The sequence below is a fragment of the Lycium ferocissimum genome, chromosome 3 (genome assembly GCF_029784015.1).
Source record: "Lycium ferocissimum isolate CSIRO_LF1 chromosome 3, AGI_CSIRO_Lferr_CH_V1, whole genome shotgun sequence".
NCBI classification, from domain to species: domain Eukaryota; kingdom Viridiplantae; phylum Streptophyta; class Magnoliopsida; order Solanales; family Solanaceae; genus Lycium; species Lycium ferocissimum.
The window spans coordinates 66156964-66171420 of record NC_081344.1 but is presented as its reverse complement, the minus strand read 5'-3'; positions in this window follow the sequence as shown (position 1 = coordinate 66171420).

Below are 14457 nucleotides of genomic sequence, written 5' to 3'. Positions count from 1 at the left end.
GGAATTGAGTTTATGGGAACTTTGGTAAAACTTGGCAAAATATTCGGACAAAATTTTGGTCCACATTGGTGGGGGCATATATCCTAGAATATGAGGAGTTTTTGTGTGTTTTTTTTTTTAAATTGAAGTTCATCGAGTCTAGTTTCCAACGCAACAAACCGCTCGTCAATGTGAGGTCTGAGTAAAAAGTTATGGCTATTCTACCACAGACTGTCTGAAAGCAGAAATCCTACGGACCATTTGACGCCCCGTAGACTTTCGACGGTCCGTAGGAAATCCTACGGTCCGTAAATGGTCGGCAGCCAGCGTCAAATGGTCACAGTGACCCATTTTTGATCGGGCAGTTCTACGGACAATTTTGACGGTCCGTAGGAATTTATACGGCCCGTCAAAACGGGCGTAGAATTACCCGACGGGATCAGATTTCAAGTTATTAAAAGGAGACCCACATTCATTTAATTCATTTCATTTTTCATTCCACACAAAGTCAAGAACTCTCTAGAATATTCTCCACTCTTCACACAAGAAATCAAAGGAAATCAAAGATCAATACCAAGAAATCAAGTGAATCAAGTGTAAGAAATTCATCAAAGTTCATCCAAGTCAAGAAATCTCAAGAAAATGAACTAGGGTTTTTGTGTAAGGAGAGTATTACCACTCAAGGTTTATTCCTACACCATCTAAGGTAAGTTTCATGACCTTTACATGCTATTTGAAGTATTTATACATTGAAACACATGGGTTGTGGAAGAGTGCAATAAATGGGTCATCAAATGGACGAATAGTGTCATTATTGAATAAAAGGAATTAAATCATGGAAATGAGTATGTTGATGATATAAAGGCGTCATAAATGACTTATAGAACATGAAATAAGCATTGGATACGAAAGAATGCGAAAGTGAATTTTAGTCATGAATATGGAGAGTTAAAGTAGAATTGTGAAACGCGAATTATATAAATGAATGACGATTGTTGCTAGGTGATATCATGATGATTGTTATGAATGTTGGGAGTTGATATGGACTATGGCGGAAAGTTATATAAACAAAGGAAATGCTGCCCAAATTTCTATAGCTTTAGTAAGTATGTTTTCGATTATATAGCTAATGTCGATACGAATTCCATCAAGGTAAAACGAGTGCATTAAAGGAGAACGAGCAAGCGATAGAATAGCTAAACGACAAAGGTATGTGAGGCTTAGCCCTTTTCTTTCTAAGGCGTGAGTCCTATGGCATGAAATTCATCTTTACTATAAATGTTCCATCTCCAAGAAAGTTAAGAGTCCCCACTGCGAATAGCCATACGAGATAAGAGAGATACGAGATGAATCCGATAACGACGATAAGATAAGCTAAAGTCTAGAAATGCTATAGCCTATGATATGATGCTCTAAGAAGTCAATGATGTAATCTATGTAATCTAATGATACTGATCATTATGTACACTCACCTTATGCTTGTTCCTTCAAGGTGAGGCAGAATACGTAAGAATGCTCATAACGACATCGGGGGTCCACGACTTTACATCACCCCGATAAAGTATGAATAAATCATGATAGTCTATATGCATGTAATATAATATAAGTATATGATGTCAATGAGTTATGATATAAGATGTTATGATGACAAGTATGATGTAATGAGTATATGATGATATCACACCGCGCCTATATGGTCGCGGCACACGCGGCTACGGCGTGCTGCTATACACCATGGCCGATGGTACGGCGTACCACCACTAGTGAGATATATATCCCGGACGCAGATGACCCGGACGCAAAGCAATGATGATGCTAATGCTATTGATTATTACACCGTACCTATATGGTCGGGCAGCTTATACATTTATGCATATACGAGATAATGATGAGTATTAAAGTAAGCCAGTATGTATGATATCCTTTATGATTCAATGCACACGTATTGCTCCTTATTGATGCCTCCTTATTTCATTGATGTCTCATTGTTGTTTATGCTTACATACTCGCACAATATTCGTACCGACGTCCTTTTCTTTGGACGCCGTGTTCATGCCCACAGTAGTACGGGAGGTGATCCGTACTCGTAGGGGCTAGTAGCTGATTGAGAGCACTCCATTTTTTGGAGGTGCCATTGATTATTCTTTTGGTACATATAGGTATATGTATTCATGATTGGGCACGACGGGGTTTTGTCCCGTCCATATGTCTAGTACTTCAGTAGAGGCTCGTAGATACGCAGTGTGGGTAGTAAGGTTATGCAGTCTTTATGTATATGCATGTATATATGATTTTGATAGCCGAAAGGCTTATGTTTATAAAAGTAAATATGTTTCAAATGTTAATAGATTCCTATGATTATGAGCATATGTTATGAGTGAGAGCAGATGAGTAGTAGAATGAGCGGTGTTCGGTGGTTAGCCCCGGATACCCATCATGGCCCGTAGCTCGGGTCGTGACAGAAGTGGTATCAGAGTAGTTCAGTCCTAGGAAGTGTCTATGAGCCGTGTCTAGTAGAGTCTTGTTTATGGTGTGTTGCGCGCCACGCTAATAAATAGGAGGCTACAGGGCATTTAGGAAAAATGACCATCTTTCGTCTTATGAGATCGTGCGATAGAGCTGTGTCTAAGATTTAATCCTCCCTAATGAGTGCGTTATGATTTCAGAAATGCCGCCAAAAGGAAAAGCTAAAGCCGCCCAGAAGGGCAAGACTACGACAAAGAGGCGGGTAGAAAGGGAGCCGCCTATGAATGTAGATGAGGATGAATCACATAATGAGGCTCCATCTAATGCCTCCACTACTCCGCCTATTACGGAAGAGCACGAAGAAGGGCTTCGGTACCCGCCCTCCTATGCCTCCAGTTCCTCCACCGGCTACTTCGGGTCAGCAAGTGACCGAAGCCATTAATTTATTGACACAGTTGGTTGCCGCCCAGGCACAAAGGCAAAAAGCGAGCCCAAGTGATCGTTCAGCTAGTGCTAGAGCCCGTGACTTCATGAGTTTAAACCCTCCGGAATTCTTTGGGTCAAAGCCGGATGAAGACCCGCAAGGCTTTATTGATGAAATGCTAAGAACATTGCGGATTATTCATGCTTCCGAGACCGAATCTGTGGAGTTGGCGTCATATAGACTCCGAGATGTGGCGGTTTTATGGTATAATAATTGGATAACATCGAGGCAAGAGAATGCACCTCCTCCCGTGTGGCAAGAATTTGTAGATGCCTTCATTCGCCACTACTTACCACCCGAGGTCCGCCGAGCTAGAGCGGATAGATTTCTAAATTTGAAGCAAGGGAACATGAGCGCCCGGGAGTATAGCCTTCAATTTAATTATTTGGCTAGATATGCTCCTACCATGGTGGCCGACATGGGCGATAGGGTGCATAGATTTGTGAGTGGCCTAGGGCCACATTTGTTTAAAGATTGCTTGACGGCTTCATTGCAAGATGGGATGGACATTTCCCGCATTCAAGCCCATGCCCAAAATCTTGAAGGACAACAACCTCCGCAAAGGGGTGATCGTGATGTTGATAGAGGGCAAAGCAAGTGGGCCAGATCTATGGGCATAGGCGGTGATTTTAGAGGGGGATCAAGGCAGACATTTTCTAGACCCTCAGGCCAGTCAGTGATGAGTGTACCTCCCCGATTTACAGGTAGGAGATTTGATCGCTCTTTTCGTTCAGGACAGGGCCAGAGTTCGAGGGCCCCAGGTTCTCAGTTTGGGGGAGATTTTAGTCAGAGGAGACCTCCAGTGCCGCGATGCGATCGGTGCGGTAGATTACATTCGGGATGCGCGCCGCCGGTTCGATTCTTGTTACGCTTATGTGGTCAGGTAGGGCATATGATGAGAGATTGCCCATCGATGAGCGGCAGAGCCGGGGTCCGGCCCCACGGATCGCCGGGCCGGTTCTTCATCGACGTCCGACAGGCGTACTCCCGCATTCTAACAGGCGAGGTAGAGGCCGAGGGGAGTATCTACTTGCCACATCGGCCCCGCTTATATGCCTTAGCCGGACGACGTGATCTCGAGTCCTCCCCGTATGTGGTTACGGGTACATTGATCGTGTTTTCTCACGACGTGTATGCATTGATAGATACAGGTTCTACATTATCATATATTACTCCATATGTTGCTAATCGTATTGGGGTGAAACCCGAGCCAATTAAACCTTTTGAGGTGTCTACTCCGGTTGGTGATCCCGTAATAGCTAAACAAGTGTATAAAGATTGTATAATTGTGATATGTGATCGCCAAACCAAAGCCGATTTAGTTGAGCTAGAAATGCTAGACTTTGATGTTATAATGGGTATGGATTGGTTGGCCTCATGCTATGCTAATGTTGATTGCCGAATGAAATTAGTCCGATTTCAATTTCCGGGAGAGGCCGTACTTGAATGGAAAGGTAATACGGCAACCCCAAGGGGTAGGTTTATTTCCTACCTTGAGGCAAGAAAGATGATAGCCAAAGGCTATATTTATCATTTAGTTCGAGTTCGTGACACCGAGGCAACATCGCCAACATTCCAATCCGTTCCGGTAGCGAGTGAATTTTCGGATGTATTTCCAGATGAACTTCCAGGCCTTCCTCCAGAAAGAGAGATTGACTTCTCCATTGATGTGTTGCCGGACACTAAGCCCATTTCCATTCCTCCTTATCGAATGGCTCCGGCAGAATTGAAAGAGTTAAAGGCCCAGTTGAAAGATTTGCTCGAAAAGGGGTTCATCAGACCCAGTTCATCACCGTGGGGAGCACCAGTATTGTTTGTGAGAAAGAAAGATGGTTCTCTACGAATGTGCATTGATTATAGACAGTTGAATAAGGTGATGATAAAGAACAAATATCCTCTTCCGAGGATTGATGATTTATTCGATCAGCTACAGGGTGCCAAGTGATTTTCTAAGATAGACTTGAGATCGAGTTATCATCAAGTGAGGGTTAGAGAAGAAGACATTCCCAAAACAGCTTTCAGAACGAGATATGGCCATTATGAATTTCGAGTGATGTCGTTTGGGCTAACTAATGCTCCGACAGTGTTCATGAATTTAATGAATAATGTATTCAGGCCCTTCTTGGATCTATTTGTAATAGTATTCATCGATGATATTCTGGTGTATTCTCCTTGGAATTCTTCGGACCCAGGAGTTGTATGCAAAATTTTCAAAGTGCGAGTTCTGGCTAAATTCGGTGACATTCTTGGGCCATGTTATTTCAGATGATGGCATTTGAGTCGACACTCAGAAAATTGAAGCTGTGAAGACTTGGCCAAGGCCTACGACGCCTACAAAAGTTCATAGTTTTCTGGGATTGTCAGGTTATTATAGAAGATTTGTAGAAGGCTTTTCATCTATTTCAGCCCCATTGACGAAGTTAACTCAGAAGTCAGCAAAATTTCAGTGGAATGATGCTTGTGAGCATAGCTTCCAAGAGTTGAAGGATAGGTTAACCTCGGCTCCAGTTTTAACACTTCCAGGAGGGCCGGATGGCTATGTTGTGTATTGTGATGCTTCCGGCGTTGGATTAGGATGCGTATTAATGCAGCAGGGGAAAGTCATTGCTTATGCTTCAAGACAACTGCGAAAACATGAAAAGAACTACCCAACTCATGACCTTGAATTGGCCGTAGTTGTTCATGCATTAAAAATGTGGAGACATTACTTGTATGGCGTACATGTTGATATCTATACAGATCACAAGAGTCTCCAATACATTTTCAGACAGAAGGAGTTGAACCTGCGACAGAGGCGGTGGTTAGAATTATTGAAAGATTACGATGTGAATATTTTATACCACCCCGGAAAGGCAAATGTAGTAGCTGATGCACTTAGCCGCCGATCAATGGGTAGCTTATGTGAAGTTCCTTCGGAGAAGAAAGAAATGATTCATGAACTCCACCAATTAGCTAATCTCAGGATACGCTTAATTGATTCAGGGGATACAGGAGTTAGTATTAATAATCCCACAGTTTCGTCCTTGAATACGGAAGTAAAAGAGCGGCAATACAAAGATCCTCAATTGAACTATTATAGAGATACATGTCAGGCAAAAGAGAAGTCTCCATTTGAAACCTCTATTGAGGGAGTTCTTAGATACCGAGGCAGGCTATGTGTTCCAAATGTTGCAGAATTACGCCGCCGAATTCTAGAAGAAGCTCATTATTCTCGGTATTCTATCCATCCAGGAGCGACAAAAATGTATCATGATCTTAAATTGATGTATTGGTGGGATGGCATGAAAAGAGATATAGCAGAATTTGTAGCCCAATGTCCAAATTGCCAGCAAGTAAAGATAGAACATCAAAAGCCAGGAGGATTATTGCAAGCGATGGAAATTCCTACGTGGAAATGGGAAGTGATCAATATGGATTTTATTGTAGGATTGCCTCGTTCCCGAGGCAAGTATGATTCTATATGGGTGATTGTGGATAGATTGACGAAAGCAGCTCATTTTCTTCTAGTCAGAACCACATACTCAGCAGAAGATTATGCGAGGTTGTATATCAAGGAAATTGTGAGACTTCATGGTATTCCGATATCTATTATTTCAGATAGAGGAGCACAGTTTACAGCTAAGTTCTGAAAATCCTTTCAAGAAGGTCTAGGTACTCAAGTAAGGCTTAGTACGGCATTTCATCCGCAAACTGACGGACAAGCCGAGCGTACTATACAGACCTTGGAGGATATGCTAAGATTATGTGTTTTAGATTTTGGTGGTAGTTGGGATGACCACTTACCCCTAATCGAGTTCGCATATAATAATAGCTATAATTCCAGTATCCAAATGGCTCCGTATGAAGCCTTGTATGGAAGAAAGTGTAGATCCCCAATTGGATGGTTTGAAATCGGAGAAGTACAATTAATAGGCCCCGAGTTGATTCAACAAGCCGTAGAAAAAGTCAAGATGATCCGAGATCGATTGTTGACAGCCCAAAGTCGCCAAAAATCTTATGCGGACAACCGCCGGCGAAATCTAGAATTTCAAGTCGATGATTGGGTGTTATTGAAGGTATCACCAATGAAAGGGGTGATGAGATATGGTAAGAAAGAGAAGTTAAGGCCTCGATACATTGGACCCTATAAAATCATCCGCAAGGTGGGTCAAATAGCTTACGAATTGGATTTGCCTTCAGAGCTCAAGCTAGTTCATCCAAAGATTCCATGTCTCAATGCTCCGCAAATGTGTTGGAGATCCCACAAAGATTGTGCCAATAGATGATGTTCGATTACGTAAAAGCTAGCCTATGAAGAAGTGCCTATTGCCATATTAGACAGTGCAAGTACGAAGGCTTCGAATAAGGAAATAGCTTCGCTTAAAGTCTTATGGCGAGATAACAATCGGGAAGAGATGACTTGTGAAGCTGAAGAGAAGATGAAATCCACATATTCGTATTTATTTCAGCCCCTGGAAGAGATCTATGACGAGACGTCGAAATGATAAGGTATGTATGCTTTTCTTTTATGCATATGGGTCGTGTGTGGCCAATTTATATTGCTATTGTGTTGTGGCCCTGTGAGGCAATGATATTATGGGTTGTTGTGACAGGATGGTAGCGCCATATTATAGGGGAAACTCAGGCGAAATTTTTCTAGAATCCCCGACGACTTAACATTCGAGGACGAATGTTCCAAAAGGGGGGAAGAATGTTACACCTTGGAAATTCCCCCTTAGCGAACAGTGAATAGACTAAAGAGGGGCATGATGTCTATGAGGTGGACAAGTAAGAAATAGTATTTGATGATTCTAATTAATATTTCCAAAGACATTCGGGTTAGTGAAAGAAAGTTGTTAAGGAAAGCGAGTCATCTGTTGTGTATCGGATAAGAATTACGAGTATTGAGTTCATAATGTATTAATGATGCTTCGAGGAAGAGCTATGATGTCCCTTAGATTGGTATTAAGGTGTTAGACAAGTGTTAAGAAGGTTCCATAAGGATCGGAGATCAACGAGTCGACGAGAACAAGTCTCGGAAAACTGGGTAAACCTATGGCCAGTATAAAATGTATGGACCGTATGTCCAACCGTAGATCCAGCCCAGTACACCATGTCTCACTGGACCAGATCTACAGCCAAACATACGGCCAGTAGAAAACATACGGACCGTATGTTGGTCCGTAGATCTCGTCGGGACTGAACTCAAATTAATATAAGGGACCTCTCCTCATTTCATTTTCATTTCATCTTTCACCTCCACAACTTAAGAAGTCTCTAGAACACTCCAAACACTTCATCCATAAGAAAAAAATAGAAATCAAAGATCAACAACAAGAATTGGAGAGAATCAAGTGTATGAAACCCACTAAAAGCCATTCAAACCAAGGAATCCCAAGAGAGATGAAATAGGGTTTTGGTGAAAAAGGTGTATTACCATTCAAGGCTTATTCCTCCATCATCTAAGGTGAGTTTCATGACCGTTCCATGTTATTTGAAGTATTGGTAGGTTGAAACACTCGGATTGTAGAATAGCATAGAAAATGGGTCATAAATGTGTGAATAGTATCATTATTGAGTAGTAGTTGGATTGAATCATGAAAATGGATATGTTGAGATTATAAATACGTTATAAACGACATTTAGAACATGGAATGAGTATTGTATGAGAAAGAACGCAATAATGGACTTCGGTCATGGTTATGGAGAATTGTAGTGAAATTATGAATTGTGGGCAATGTAACTAGATGATGCTTATTGTTTACAATATTGTGATTGTTGTTATGAATGTTGGGAGTTGATATGGAATATGGAGGAAAGTAGTATAAACAAAGGAAATGTTGCCCAAATTTCTCTAGCTTAGTAAGTATGTTTTCATGGTTGTTTAGCTAATGACGACACGAATTCCCTTGAAGGTATAAACAAGTGCATTAAAGGAGAACGAGCAAGCGATAGAATAGTTAAACGACAAAGGTATGTGAGGCTAGCCCTTTCTTCCTAAGGCATGAGTCCTATGGCATGAATTTTCCTCTCTTATTATGAATGCTCCATCTTCAAGAAGACTATGAGTCCTTGTTCATGAATAGCCTAGATATGCTACGATTATGATAACGATAATGACAAGCTTAAGTCTAGAGATGCTATAGTCTATGATATGATGTTCCAATTAAGCTAATGAAGCTATCCATAGCCCATTGATGTTGATTATCATATACACTCACCTTATGCTTGTTCCTTCAAGGTGAGGCAGGATACTTATGAAGGTTCCATAATGAAGTCGGGGTCCACGACCTTACGTCACCCCGATAGAGTATGATTATCTATGAGTCTCTATGCATGCATTATGATGAGTTATGATAAGTATATTATGATAAGCATACTATGATGAGCACATGATGATATCACACCGCGCCTATATGGCCGGGCAGTCACCGCCAAGGCGGGCAGCCATACACCATGGCCAGACGACATGGGCAGACACCACTAGTGGGCGGCATGAGATGGTACCCCGGACGCGGGAGGCTTGGACGCAGGCTAATGCTAATGTTATTGATTATCACACCGTACCTATATGGTCGGGCAGCTTATACATTTATGCACATATGATATGATTATGAGTATGAAAGTAAGCCAGCTTGCACTATTTCTTTTATGATTCAGTCAGTCACAGATTGTTCCTCATTTGATGCCTCCTTATTTCATTGATGTCTCATTGTTGTTTATGCCTTACATACTCAGTACAATATTCGTACTGACGTCCTTTTCTTTGGACGCTGTGTTCATTCCCACAGGTAGACAGGTAGGTGATCCAGACTCGTAGGAGCTAGTAGCTGATTGAGAGCACTCCATTTTCCGGAGGTGCCATTGATTATTCTTTTGGTACATATAGGTATATGTATTCATGATTGGGCACGACGGGGTCCTGTCCCGTCCATATGTCTAGTACTCCAGTAGAGGCTCGTAGATACGCAGTGTGGGTAGTAAGGTTGTGCAGTCTTTATGTATATGCATGTATATATGATTTTGATAGCCGAAGGGCTTATGTTTATAAAAGTAAATATGTTTCAAATGTTAATAGATTCTTATGATTATGAGCATATGCTATGAGTGAGAGTAGATGAGTTGTAGAAAGAGCGGTGTTCGGTGGTTAGCCCCGGATACCCGTCATGGCCCGTAGCTCGGGTCGTGACATTACCGACTTTACGTCACTCCGATAGAGTTGTAGCTTTCACTTGGGCTCTCATGCATACTTTATGTTATGTATATGTATGATTATACACCGAGCCTAGTTGGCCGGGCAGACACCACTCCACCGAGTGTAGTAGGCGGCTATAATGATGATTACACCGTGCCTATATGGTCGGGTAGACACCACTAGTGGGCGGCTTGAGATGAGTACCCCGGACGCGGGCCAATGATGATCACACCGTACCTATATGATTGGGCAGCTTATAATATATGTACATATGCTATGATGTTATTTAATGTATAAACTAGCATGCATGATTCAGCCTTAAGAGGCCATCAATACAAGTTATCCCTTCACTTTATGTTCTCTCATTTCTTTATTATGTTTGATATGCATGCCTTACATACTCAATACATTATTTGTACTGACGTCCTTTTCTTTTATAGACGCTGTGTTCATGCCCACAGGTAGGCAGGGAGATGGACCGGATTCCTAGGAGCGTTCTCAGCAGAGACACAGGAGAACTCCACTACTCTGGAGTTGCCACTACTTGGTATATTCTTTTGTGCATATATTGGGGCATGGCGGGGTCCTGTCCCGTCCTTATGATCACAGTGTTCTGGTTAGAGGCTCGTAGATACTTATGTGTGGGTAATAGATGTTATGTGACCTCTTTAGTGTATGTCTTTCACATTATTTTTATAGCCTTATGGGCCTATGTTTATACATATGTTTCGGGAGGTATTTGGTGATCATTCATAGTAAGTCGTGATTTGAGAAATTTCATATATATGTTCGGGTGTTAATTATGATAGTTAGCATGATGAGTGGTGCTCTGTGAGCGCCTTCGGGTACCCGTCATGGCCCACTAGTTGGGTCGTGACATTAAAAATAAAAACTTTCATTTATATATATATATATATATATATATATATACACATATGTATGTATAAAAAATAGGAGATACACTCCATACTTTCCTATATATGTAATAAAAACCTATAAGTACTAAACTCATTTTTATTAGGACTAAAATAGTGGTGACTCTACTTGAGAGAAATCCCGAGTGTATCTTAGTCCGAAAATAAAGTGAGTTGAACACTTATACGGATTTTCAAACCCAAAACCCCCTTTTCATAAGGGGACTTTTTGCCGAAATTTTGAATTTATGATAAAGAATGACGTTTTTGCGGAAAACTAAACCATCTTAAGCAAATAAATAAGTTAATCACACATTGAAGATCGTAGATAAATCGTATTCTACGGATCTTAATACTAGGGTGCTTAAAACCTTTCCTAGGAGATCACCAGAACCCTTACCTCAAACTCTGGTCCAAAAAGGATTTTTCTCTTGCTTGATAAACCTTTTTAAAATCGGTTTTCCTAATTTTCCTTAATTAATTAGGTGGTGACTCTAAAAATACTAAAAATCCAATTAGAGCACCAACAACCTCTTAGTAGCTTTTATGCGCCCGCGTAAAGTGAGCCGTAACAGATGGCGACTCTGATGGGGAGTCTATGTAGGTTCTAACCATAATGGTTTCAATATAATGTGATTTTAACTGTATTTATTTGCTTATGTGATTAATATTCGCAATTTTTAACTGTCATTCATACGATATCATAAACTGCACCACTAAAAAACTCGAAACACCCTTTCTTTGGAACACGTTGAATGTTAAGTTAGTGTGCGGTCACCCAATGGCCGACAACGGTTCACCCCGAGTAGTCCGCTCGGGTCCAAGGTCAATTCGAAAAAACCACTCTTGCATAAGCGTAGGATTAGAGTTAAGCCAAATCCCAAGATGAATTACACCGGGGGTTTAGATATTTTAGAAGTATCTAAACCCGTTAGGAAGACTACCCCATGTCAAGTACGGTCTATGACCCGAAAAATACCGCATCTCATATTATGTGCTAGTTGAAAACATGTAATGTGCCTATGAGTTAAACCATTTCCTATTTGGGGGGGGGGGGGGAGGGGGGATAACTTTAGCTTTTGTTTAGTAGATGTCAGTCAATTTGGAATTCGATATGGTTCTTACTACACAGAACTTACTACATATTTGGTGGGCCCAAATGTCTCAAGAGGAAAAGAAGGGTGTTTCATGTCATTTAGGAAATTTGACATCTATTATGACAATGACGGGTTGCAAAGAGTTGATAGAGGTAATTATCGGGTTTTGGGATCGGGATAGAATGGTCTTCCGCTTCGGGAGTGATGTAGAGATGGCCCCCACCTTGGAGGAGTTTAAGGATGTTTTGACTAGTGTAGGTTCGGGACTAAAAAGGAGAAAGAAACCCGACCCAAATACCTTAATCCTAGAAAATTCCACCTACTCCCAAATTTGCAAAATGCTTTCCTTATCCCATGCCAATTGGACCCACGGTCCAACCATACCCTTTAGAGAGTTGTACAAAAGGTTCGAGAAACCAAGTGGATTTGTGGAACATCAGGGGGAGTTCAAAACCTATGCTGAATGGTTAGCCACCCGACCCTTAGCCTTTGCCATTAGCTTTTTAGGAGTCACGGTCTTTCCTAAAGATTGGTCACTAGCTATAGACACCCGAGTCATTTCGGTTACCCATGCCATCTTCTACGACATAACCCAATAAAAAGAAACCAAATACTTCGACCTAACCCCAATTATCCTAGCCGATCTATATCGAGCCTTAAGCCTTTTCCGAAACCACTACAAATACTTCCAAGGATGTAACCTACTTCTACAATGGTGGATCCTTAAACATATGATCAAGGTTATATGGGTAACCAACACCTAAGTAAGCCAGCCGAAAGGGACGGTCTCCATAACTTTTGTCCAAACTTTGGGGACCAAACCAAGCAGAGTTGGGCCTTCACCTTTTCTAGGTTGAAAGAAGAAAGTGTTTAATGGATGTTCCATGACTTTGTATTCGATTAAGTTGTGGTCAAGGGTAGGAAGTGTCCATTTTTACTGCTTATGGGGATTCGAGGAATTTGCCCTTATGTGCCAGCTAGAGTCTTAAGACAGTTTGGGAGGATCCAAATCATACCCCAAGTCGGAGGCATAGGAGATTTCATCATTGACTATGATAGGGATAGCTGCCGAAAGCTTTGGAGTGCTTGCGCGAGTGGAAAAGTCGCATGACTTGGGGTCCCGATACTTTGGCTCCTGATAGGTTTCGTCCTTGTTGTGTGGTGGAGTATAAAGATTGGTTAAGGGCCGACTTACAGGGTACTCTCCCTTCTAGACCCGTTCTCTACAGTTGTGTACAAGATAAGGATTCACATGCCGAGATTTGAGTCTGTCTGGTTCAATAGGGAGGTGACGACAGAGATGCCAAGTATTTGGAAAAGATTGAGCACGACAAAGCCACCATAGCTAGTTTGAGGCATGAGTTAGAGTTAACTAATGACTGCTTAGTTGAGCTGGATGATCAGATGCAGAAGACTTTAGATGACGTTGCTCTATTGATTTTTATACAGAAGGTTTTCTGATAGAGGCCACATTGACATCAACCCATCTTCATATCCAGACTATCCTCCGAAAGGCAAAGAAGGCCAGGACTGACCGAGCTTCATCATCAGCCACCGGAGGACACTTCTGCTGATTCATTTTATGCACTGTCTTTACTTTATCCTTTTTGTACCCCTTCGGGGAAGAATATTATTATTAATGAAATTTTATGATTATGGGGCAATGGTTTGACTCAAATGGCACATTCATGTTTCAAACGATTAGTATGCCTTGGTTCAAAAAGGCTTAGGAACGCGATTAGTACACCTACACTTGTATAAATTGCTTTACGTTACTTATTTGCTTCATATGTTCCGTTTAAATGCTTAATTGATCTCAAGTACTGACCACTATTGATACGCTCAAATTACACCTTTTAATAGAGTAAAGCGGACGATGTCAAATATAGTAACCTAACAAGGTTGGGGTCGAATCCCACAGAGAATATGGTGTGAAAATGTTACTAAATAAGTATTATACTAGTCTTGCAGTCCTGGCGTATTCCGGAAAAAGGGTTTTATAGGAGTTTTGGTTTGTGGACTAATTTAAACTGACTAGAAATTTAGAATTGTAAATATATGATTAAAAAGAACCAAGGTTGTTGTTATATCCCGTATTTTTAACAACGGGATAACCCAAGTGTAATATGACAAGTTAGGATACAAGACTAATCCGGGACAAGAAGTTGGGATTTCCTTAATCATGACTTTGTTTTAAATAAGTGGTATATGACTTTGTTGGCATGAAAGCATTAAGGAATAATTGGGGCCAAAAATGAATTAAAGAAACTTGTGGAATATGGAAATTTGAGGGCCAAGTGGCCGGCCAAATTACTGTGGGCCATGGCCACATAAATTATTTTC